The sequence below is a fragment of the Aquarana catesbeiana genome, linkage group LG12 (genome assembly GCF_042186555.1).
Source record: "Aquarana catesbeiana isolate 2022-GZ linkage group LG12, ASM4218655v1, whole genome shotgun sequence".
Taxonomy (NCBI): Eukaryota; Metazoa; Chordata; class Amphibia; order Anura; family Ranidae; genus Aquarana; species Aquarana catesbeiana.
In genome coordinates this window covers 44,488,933-44,500,167 of record NC_133335.1, presented here as the reverse complement: position 1 = coordinate 44,500,167, position 11,235 = coordinate 44,488,933, and the positions used below count along the sequence as shown (strand labels likewise).

At 45.9% G+C, this 11,235-nt stretch overlaps 1 protein-coding gene across 4 annotated transcripts in view; it reads left to right on the top strand.

Moving 5' to 3' along the window:
* Positions 1-768: 768 nt before the first annotated feature.
* Positions 769-11,235, top strand: part of MARCHF10 (membrane associated ring-CH-type finger 10) — a 95,631-nt gene continuing 85,164 nt past the window's right edge. For all 4 annotated transcript variants that reach the window (XM_073607674.1, XM_073607673.1, XM_073607672.1 and 1 more), the window contains exon 1: positions 769-950. The gene's annotated coding sequence lies outside the window, so the exon portion shown is untranslated. The remainder of the gene's footprint in view (positions 951-11,235) is intronic.

The window sequence follows — 11,235 nt, the reverse complement described above, 5'->3', positions numbered from 1 at the left end:
AATTAAATTGTAAAAAAAAAATACATAAAAATAAAGAAACTATGTATGCGGGCGCGGAGCGCCACCTCCCTGAAATTAGTTTTTGCAGGTTGGGATGTCTATATATATATATAATAATTATTATTATTATTATTCACGATTTATATAGCGCTAGCAGTTTACGCAGCGCTTTACAACGTATAGGGGGGACAACAAAATTACAGTACAGCTCAATACAAAAGGTACAGGAGGGCCCTGCTCATAGAGCTTACATTCTAAGGGTACGAAAGGTACAGGAGGGATATATATGTGTGTGTGTGTATATATATATATATATAAATGTGTGTGTGTGTGTGTATATATATATATATATATATATATATATATATATATATATATATAATTTTGTGTGTGTATATGTGTCTGTAATAAATATATATATATATATATATATATATATATATATATATATATATATATATATATATATATATATATATATATATATTTTTTTTTTATATCTCTGCCTGTATAATATGAGGGAAAATACATGAACCATCTGGTAGTAAAATGCTTAGTAATGAAGGAAAACTGGCAGCCACTGTAATTTTCTAATATATAAACTACACAAACAGACAGTCTGTAATTACAGGCAAAAAAACCCCATGACAGACCGATCTGACACTGTCACTTTAAATTCACTCTGCAGCAGGCTGCCTGTGTAATTGTTTCTGGCCAGGCCCCATTACTATGGATACTGTGGTTCCTTTTCTTTTATTACTTCCTATAGCTCCCCCTACTGTTACCATGGTCACCTAGAGACGCTTTTCTCTGGAGCAGGCACAGTAAAGCTCACCAAAACACCTCCAGCATTTGCAGCATAACAAAAACCTGGTAAATAAATACAAGATCCCTGACTGAGGCTGGAGCTGATGTCCTGAGGGAACAGTTACTATCGGTGTTGCATCACGGTATGTGAGATCTGCGTGACAATGTACTAATCTGAGTTCGGGCCAAGCTGTACCTTATTATCTGCTGACTACCAGCAAGCTGGTATTTTTAGCAAATTAATGGCAGGAAAGATCTGTTTTGACGATTTATGTAGCACAAACTAGAGGTATGCCAGGTTGCATAGTAACAAGCTTCTCTGGAAGAGAGGAGAATCTTTTCTAGTACATGTTGCAGTTACAAAAATTAAAAGGCTGATAAAAAAAAAAATAGATGGGCAGATAGCCTGTGGGTGGGAATGTGCGTGAAATTGCGCATGTTCAGACACACTGTTATCTTGTTACATTTTGTTTTTGTTAAACCCTACCGAAGGGCCATGTTGGCTCCCGGATGGGGATATTTATTATTACGATGTTTTGCTATACTGATGAAACTTTTCAATAAAAATACTGAATGAGAAATTGCGCATGTTCCTAACCTACAGGGAAATGCGCTGCACTATAGCAGACACATTTATTTATTATTTATTTATTTCAGGTACTTATATAGCGCCGTCAATTTACGCGGCGCTTTACATATACATTGGGGTGCTATTGTTAAAAAGGGCCTGGGACTTTTTCCCCTGCATTTCCTGTGGGCAGCCCACTGAAGTGAATGAGCTAACAAGCACGAGCAAGCGCGTTCACACATGTGTGATCAAAGCCTTTAGTGGCACCTCACACAACGCCAAACCACATGGCACCACAGAACCATGCAGCTCCGTATGGCATGATTTAAAGATTTAAAAAAAAGGCTAGTGGACTTCTTTCCCCCACGTTTCTGTGGGTAGGGCAGCCCACTGAAATTAATGGGCTGCTCTACATTCAGAACACAGCTGCACAGGTCTGAAAGGAGCCTTACATAATGCCATACCAAAAAAACAAAAAGCAAATAAACAAAATGATACCAGCAAAGACAAAAGCAATGTAGCCAACACATTTTGTGCCCCTTTTTAGGTAGAAGAGCTCATTGATAACTAGGGATGCACCAATACCATTTTTTTTACAATGAGTACAAATACTGATACTTTTTTTAATACTTGCTGATACCAATTACCGATACAAACCGCAATTTTTTTCAATTTAACTTCAGCTGTCAGCAATGGTACAAAGCACTGAAAAGTTATTTACAAATGAAATAAATAGATTTTTTTTTTAATTTAGCGCTTTTTCAATCTGAAATGTGTAAATATATGGTAATATATATATATGTGTAAAAATATTCACTAACAAAGCAAACAAAAAAAAGTTTAACTGTTTATCGTTTATAAAATAAACATGAACAAAAGAAAAAAAACAGGAAAATAATAATTAAATGGAGGAGAATAGGGAGCTAATTAAGGCTGATTAGAGTAAATTAAGGGTTATTAAGGGGTTAAACAAAGGAACATTTGTTCATCCCTTTGATCTACAGATGAAGAAACAGAAATATACAAAAAGAAACAATGTTTCTTTTTATTTTAGTGTTTCAGGGCTGAGCAATGTTGTTAATAAACATGGCTGCTTTTTTTTTTTTTTTTTGACAGCTCCAATTAAAGGACTTCTTTAACACTGGGGATACAAGTTTCAGGTATCTGTGCATTTGCATGAGTATTGATACTTGTGCAAATACTCTGTATCGGCACCGATACCGATACTAGTATCGGTGCAACCCTATTGAAACTAATTCTACCAGTGGAGGACAGCTAAGGCTGCATTCACACCTGAGCGTATCATTTTCAGGTGTTTTTTAGGGCATTTTTCTGGGCGTTTTTGCAGTGTTTTTGTACAGGCGTTTTGAGGTCCAAAGGTCACCAATGTAAAACGCCTGTAGTCCGCCTAAAAAGAAACGCATGTACTTTTTTGAGCTTCAGGCGTCGGAACGCTCAGATGTGAACAGGGGCTATTTAAATGAATAGGATTTTGCTTGTTCGGGCGTTTTGGAACGTTTAGTGTTTTACGAGCTGAAACCGCTCAGATGTGAATGCAGCCTAATGCCCTGTACACACGGTCGGATTTTCCGACGGAATATGTGCGATCGGAGCTTGTTGTTGGAAATTCCGACCGTGTGTGGGCTCCATCGGACTTTTTCCATCGGAATTTCCGACACACAAAGTTTGACAGCAGGCTATAAAATTATCCGACAACAAAATCCGCTCGCGTAAATTCCGACCGTGTGTGGACAATTCCGACGCACAAGGTACCACGCATGCTCAGAATAAATTAAGAGAGGAAAGCTATTGGCTACTGCCCCATTTATAATCCCGACGTAGGTGTTGTACCTCACCGCGTTCAGAATGATCGGATTTTCCGACAACTGTGCGACCGTGTGTATGCAAGACAAGTTTGAGCTAACATCCATCGTAAAAAATCCATGGATTTTGTTGTCGGAATGTCCCATCAATATCCAATCGTATGTACAGGGCATAACTGCATGTGAACTGTATGTGAAGTTCAAATCTAGGAACAAAAACTGAAGTAGCAGTCAGTTGGTTTTCTTAGAAATGTTTATTTTCCATTGTCTGCTCTGTTGATATAAGCTGAAGAAATGTTTTGTTTCTTGTATTTATATATTATAGATATTTACTGTGTATAGCACCGACAATTTATGTAGCCCTTTACATATTGTACATTCACTTCAGTCCCTGCCCTCAAGGAGCTTACAATCTAAGGGCTCTTTCTGATCCGCCCCGTGAATATCCGCTTGCTCAGCGGGGATCACTCCGCCGATCCCCGCTGAGCAGGAAGATGACAGGTGCATCGCTGCGGACCTGTCAGAGCGCCGCTCTCCCCTGTGGGGGGATCGGATGATGACGGACCGTAGTGTCCGTCGTCACCCGATCCGAAAACGGATGGAAAAGTAGGTTTTTCCTCCGTTACACTTTTCGGATCGGAGCGGGTCGGATGTCAGCGGACATGTCACCGCTGACATCCGACGCTCCATAGAGATTCATGTATGTCCGTTTTTCGTCCGAAAACGGAAGGATGTAAAACGGACATACGGATCCCTCGTGTGAAAGAGGCCTTACAGTGAACACATACGTTTCAATTTTTTAATTCACCAACATGTGATTCAATTAAAATGATCAAATCCATAAACATTCAAATAAATATAACTTCCCCTGCGATCAATTTGGACTCAATTTTGAGCGGTTTTGATCAAATCTGTGTTGATCGGCCATGGTGGAATATTATTGATCATTTTGCATCAATTGGCAGCACTGAGATACTTTGCATGATACTTTACACCTTACAATAAATACAATAGTGTTTTGATTGAGCAGATCTTGAGATCACATGGTGGAACCAGAGGTACGATCAATAGTTTACATTCATAAGTTACAATTGTAATTTAAAGGAATTGTAAGGCTTCAAGGTTTTTCATCTTAATGCATTCTATGCATTATGGTGAAAAACCTTCTTTGCTGCAGCTGCCCTCCAGACCCCCCCCCCCCCACCTTTTTCTTACCTGAGCCCCGTCGTTTCAGCTATGTGCACAAGCCCAGCAGCCCCAGCCACTGTCTTTGTCCTCACTGGATAGATTATTAGCAGCGGGAGGCTGTTAATCAAATCCAGTGACACGGAAGCAGGGGATGGGGCCGAGTTCCGCTTTCTGTGTCAATGGATGCAGCAGTGGGACTCGGGAATGCACCCGCATGGGTGCCCCCATGGAAAGCGGCTCTCTGTGGGGGTACCTGATGAAGAGGAGGATCGGGGCCCGCGCTGTGCAAAACCCTTGTACAGAGCGGGTATAACATGTTTGTTATTTTTAAAAAGTGGGAACCTTTACAACCACTTTAACTAGTGATTGAAATGCACTTCCTCATTTGTGGGAGATCGATCAAATGGGTTACATATTTACATATTTAGTCCGGTTGAAAAAGGCACAAGTCCATCTAGTTCAACCAAAAAAATAAATAAATAAATAATAACAATAATAATACCATCCCATATACACAATCCATCAATCCTTCACCCACAGTTAATCTAGGGGAAGGAAAAAACCCCAGCAAAGCATTCTCCAATTTGCTACAGCAAAGGAAAAAAATCCTTCCTGATCCCTCGAGGCAATCAGATTTTCTCTGGAACTTTACCTATATATGTTGCACAATTTCACAGCTCTTAACGTGAAGAAATCTTTCCCTATTAGGAGATGAAATCTTTTTTCCTCTAAACGTAAAGAGTGCCCCCTTGTCCTCTATGATGACCTTAAAGTGAATAACTCAAGACCAAGTTCACTATATGGACCCCTTATATATTTGTACATGTTCATCATATCCCCCCTTAATCACCTTCTCAAGAGAGAATACATTCAGTTCCTCTAATCTTTCCTCATAGCTGAGCTCCTCCATGCCTCTTATCAGTTTGGTTGCCCTTCTTAGCCCCCAAGTGCATAACTTTACATTTATCAACATTAAACCTCATTTGCCACTTAGTTGCCCAATTAGTGCATTGAGGTTGGCTTGTAAATTGGAGACAGTGGCAGCTGGTGAAGTTTTAGAATTGGGGGGGGCCAGACCCCTCCCTTCCTTTTTGACCCCTCCCAGTTTTCATAAGCCCCACCCCTTATAGAATCCACCCACTCCATCCCCTGTATTCCACTTGCTTCCACCCAGGAGTACACAGCTTAGCATCACAGGACAGAGTATATGACTCAGCCTTACAGATCAGGGTGTACAGATAAAAGTATACAGATCAGGGTATATAGATAAAAGATGTACAGATCAGGGTGTACAGATAAAAGATATACAGATCAGGGTGTACAGATCAGGGTATATAGATCAGGGTGTACAGATCAGGGTATACAGATCAGGGTGTACAGATAAAGGTATACAGATCAGGGTTATACAGATACAAGTATACAGATCAGGGTATACAGATAAAGGTATACATATGAGGGTGTACAGATAAAGGTATACAGATCAGGGTATACAGATCAAGGTATACAGATCAGGGTGTACAGACAAAGGTATACAGATCAGGGTATATAGATAAAGGTATACAGATAAGTGTGTACATATAAAGGTATACAGATAAGGGTGTACATAAAAAGGTATACAGATTAGGGTATACAAATAAAGGTATACAGATCAGGGTTTACAGATAAAGGTATACAGATAAAGGTATACAGATAAAGGTGTACAGATAAAAGGTATACAGATCAGGGTTTACAGATAAAGGTATACAGATAAAGGTATACAGATAAAGGTGTACAGATAAAAGGTATACAGATCAGGGTATACAGATAAAGGTATACAGATAAAGGTATACAGATAAAGATATACAAATAAAGGTATACAGATCAGGGTATACAGATAAAGGCAGGGGTCTTCAAACTCCAGTTGTTCAGGAACTACAATTCCCATCATGCCTAGTTATGTCTGTGAATGTCAGAGTTTTACAATGCCTCATGGGATGTGTAGTTCTGCAACAACTGGAGGGCCATAGTTTGAAGATCCCTGGATAAAGGTATACAGATCAGAGTATACAGATAAAAGGTATACAGATCAGGGTATACAGATAAAGGTATACAGATCAGGGTATACAGATCAGTGTATACAGATAAAAGGTATACAGATCAGGGTATACAGATCAAGGTATACAGATAAAGGTATACACTTTAGGGTATACAGATAAAGGTATACAGATCAGGGTATACAGATACAAGTATACAGACAAAAGGTATACAGATCAGGGTATACAGATAAAGGTATACAGATAATTGTGTACATATAAAGGTATACAGATCAGTGTATACAGATAAAAGTTATACAGATCAGGGTATACAGATAAAGGTATACAGATCAGGGTATACAGATAAAAGGTATACAGGTCAGGGTATACAGATCAGGGTATACAGATAAAGGTGTCATAGTTGCCAACATTGTAAAAAAAAAATGTGGGACACTTCTGTGGCTGTAGGCGGAGACGTACAATAATTAGGGGGCGGGGCATTCGTTTGTAGGCGTGGTATAGGAAAAAATTTCCCACGCGAAGAGCTGAAAAATGGGCGTGGTTTACGTGAAATCGTGGGCGTGGCTTAAATGGGCATGGCACAAGAGGGTGTGGTTAGAGTCTGAGATGAATGGGGGATGGAGAGAGAAAGGGGGAGAGGGGGAAAGGGGGAGAGGGGTAAAAGGGGGAGAGGGGGAAAGGGGGAGAGGGGTAAAAGGGGGAGAGGGGGAAAGGGGGAGAGGGGGAAAGGGGGAGAGGGAAATGATGGGACAGCAGCCCCAAATCCTACACAATAAAAATATGTGTATTCTAGAAACAATCAGCAGATAAAGATACTCCAAACACCTGGTGTTAGCACTTCAATCATCCCGGCACCATGGTTGTTATGGTGTCAGGATGATTGAAGTGCATTATTTCTATTATTACATATAAAATGAAATCATTCAACTCACCATAATGCAGAATCAGTGGGATCCCTGAGCGTGTCACTAGCCACATCGCCTGCCACCAGCCGTCAGATGTCCCAGCAGAGTCCGTCCTTGCATCAGGTGTCCCAACAGAGTCCGGCTTGCATCAGGTGTCCCAGCAGAGTCTGTCCTTGCATCAGGTGTCCCAGCAGAGTCCGTCCTTGCATCAGGTGCCCCCAGCAGAGCCCCCCTTACATCAGATGTCCCCAGCGGAGCCCCCCCTCACACCAGGAGTCCCCAGCAGAGCCCCCCCTCACACCAGGAGTCCCCAGCGGAGCCCCCCCTCACACCAGGAGTCCCCAGCAGAGCCCCCCTCACACCAGGTGTCCCCAGCAGAGCCCCCCTCACACCAGGTGTCCCCAGTGGAGCCCCCCCTCACACTAGGAGTCCCCAGCGGAGCCCCCCCTCACACCAGGAGTCCCCAGCGGAGCCCCCCCTCACACCAGGAGTCCCCAGCAGAGCCCCCCTCACACCAGGTGTCCCCAGCAGAGCCCCCCTCACACCAGGTGTCCCCAGTGGAGCCCCCCCTCACACTAGGAGTCCCCAGCGGAGCCCCCCCTCACACCAGGAGTCCCCAGCGGAGCCCCCCTCACACCAGGAGTCGCAGGCGGGGCCCCCCCTCACATCAAGTGTCCCCGGCGGAGCCCCCCCTCACATCAGGTGTCCCCGGCGGAGCCCCCCTCACATCAGGTGTCCCCGGCGGAGCCCCCCCTCACATTAGGTGTCCCCGGCAGAGCCCCCCTCACATCAGGTGTCCCCGGCAGAGCCCCCCTCACATTAGGTGTCCCAGCAGAGTCCGTCCTTGCATCAGGTGTCCCAACAGAGTCCGGCTTGCATCAGGTGTCCCAGCAGAGTCTGTCCTTGCATCAGGTGTCCCAGCAGAGTCCGTCCTTGCATCAGGTGCCCCCAGCAGAGTCCGTCCTTGCATCAGGTGCCCCCAGCAGAGCCCCCCCTCACACCAGGAGTCCCCAGCAGAGCCCCCCCTCACACCAGGAGTCCCCAGCGGAGCCCCCCCTCACACCAGGAGTCCCCAGCAGAGCCCCCCTCACACCAGGTGTCCCCAGCAGAGCCCCCCTCACACCAGGTGTCCCCAGTGGAGCCCCCCCTCACACCAGGAGTCCCCAGCGGAGCCCCCCCTCACACCAGGAGTCCCCAGCGGAGCCCCCCTCACACCAGGAGTCGCAGGCGGGGCCCCCCCTCACATCAAGTGTCCCCGGCGGAGCCCCCCCTCACATCAGGTGTCCCCGGCGGAGCCCCCCTCACATCAGGTGTCCCCGGCGGAGCCCCCCCTCACATTAGGTGTCCCCGGCAGAGCCCCCCTCACATCAGGTGTCCCCGGCGGAGCCCCCCTCACATTAGGTGTCCCCGGCGGAGCCCCCCTCACATTAGGTGTCCCCGGCGGAGCCCCCCTCACATTAGGTGTCCCCGGCGGAGCCCCCCTCACATCAGGTGTCCCCGGCGGAGCCCCCCTCACATCAGGTGTCCCCAGCGGAGCCCCCCTCACATCAGGTGTCCCCGGCGGAGCCCCCCTCAAATCAGGTGTCCCCGGCGGAGCCCCCCTCACATCAGGTGTCCCCGGCGGAGCCCCCCTCACATCAGGTGTCCCCAGTGGAGCCCCCCTCATATCAGGTGTCCCCAGTGGAGCCCCCCTCATATCAGGTGTCCCCAGTGGAGCCCCCCTCTCACATCAGGTGTCCCCAGTGGAGCCCCCCACTCACATCAGATTCCCACAGTGGTGCGCCCCTCCCACCTCAGAGGTGTCCTAGAGTAGACAGTGTCCGCCGGCCACATGGCTAGAACCCCCGCCCCTTTCCATAACAGACTGGCAGCGGGGCGGAGGGTAGGCGGGGTGGGGCGGAGGGTGGGCGGCGACGCAGGAGCTCCGTCTAGCCCCCCCAGCCGTCTTCCTGATCTTCTTTAAAATGGCGGCTGGCGGAGACAATGTCTCCGCCGGCCACGGACCTCTATCCGTGAAGAACCGGATTTCTCTGGACATTTTCCGGGACACCACAAATTCGGGAATGGAGTCTAAATCCCGGGAATGTCCCAGGAAATCCGGGACAGTTGGCAACTATGAGGTATACAGATAAAGGTATACAGATCAGGGTATAAAGATAAAGGTATACAGATCAGGGTTTACAGATCAGGGTATACAGATCAGGGTATATAGATCAGGGTATATAGATCAGGGTATACAGATCAGGGTATAAAGATAAGGGTATACAGATAAAGGTATACAGATCAGGATATACAGATAAAGGTATACAGATCAGAGTATACAGAAAGGGGTATACAAATAAAGGTATACAGATACAAGTATACAGATAAAAGGTATACAGATAAAAGGTATACAGATCAGGGTATACAGATCAGGGTATACAGATAAGTGTATACAGATAAAGGTATACAGATCAGGCACAGATACAGGTATACAGATCAGTGTATACAAATAAAAGGTATACCGATATACAGATCAGGGTATACAATTAAGGATGTACAGATCAGGGTATGCAGATCAGGGTATACAGATAAAGGTATACGGATCAGAGTATACAGATACAGGTATACAGATCAGGGTATACAGATCACGGTATACAGATAAAGGTATACAGATAAGGGTGTATAGATAAAGGTATACAGATCAAGGTATACAGATCAGGGTGTGCAGATCAGGGTATGCAGATCAGAGTATACAGATAAAGGTATACAGATAAGGGTGTACAGATCAGGGTGTATAGATAAAGGTATACAGCTCAGTGTATACAGATAAAGGTATACAGATCAGGGTGTACAGATAAAAGGTATACAGATAAGGGTATAAAGATCAGGGTATACTACAGATCAAGGAATACAGATCAGGGTACAGCAACCCTCCCCCTGCGGCTCCGCACCCCCCCGCGGCTCTGACAGCCCCCCTCTGCTCGCGGCTCTGACAGCCCCCCCCCGCTCGTGGCTCTGACAGCCCCCTCTCGCGACTCTGGCAGCCTTCCCCCGCTCGCAGCTCTGACAGCCCTCCCATCCAATAGGATGCCCTGGGGCTTTGGCCAATCGGGAAACAGGTCTGACGACCTGCCTCCCTGATTGGCAGGGAGGAGCGTTAGTGTGAAAATAGCAAAAATTCTTTCGCTAGCTATCGTCACACAATTGGGTGGGTTTCAGGGCGCACTCTCTGCACACCAAGCCCACCCTATTTTGAAGCCTATTAGAGCCTCTGGCTCTAATCAAGTGCTTCAAAAAGTACCACACCCTCCCGCCCCCGCCATAGAAATCCACGTGTCTGGCGCTCTGAAAGGGGCCGGGCGCATTAATGGGGGGTGGCACCCGTGCGCCCACAATGCACATGCTGCCCCTGATTGAAAACATCCTGTAAGGACATTATTCAACTTCATAGCTTAGTGTCATCTGCAAAGACAGAAATGTTACTTTTAATCCCAGACCCTATATCATTTACTAAGATATTAAAAGGGTCCCAACACTGAACCTTGGAGTACACCACTGATAACCTTAGACCAGGGGTCTCAAACTGGTGGCCCTCCAGCTTGCGAAATTACCAAAGTCCCATCATGCCTCTGCCTGTGGGAGTCATACTTGTAACTGTCAGCCTTACAATGCCTCATGGTACTTGTAGTTTTGCAACAGCTGGAGGGCCGCCAGTTTGAGACCCCTGCCTTAGACCATTCAGAGTAATGCCGCGTACACACGAGCGGACTTTACGGCAGACTTTGCCCGGCGGACGAGATTTCGTTGGACAATTCGATCGCGTGTGGGCTCCAGCGGACTTTGTTTGCTCAAAATTTGGACGGACTTAGATTTGAAACATGTTTTAAATCTATCCGACGGACTGGAGTCCGGTCGAAAAGTCCGCTCGT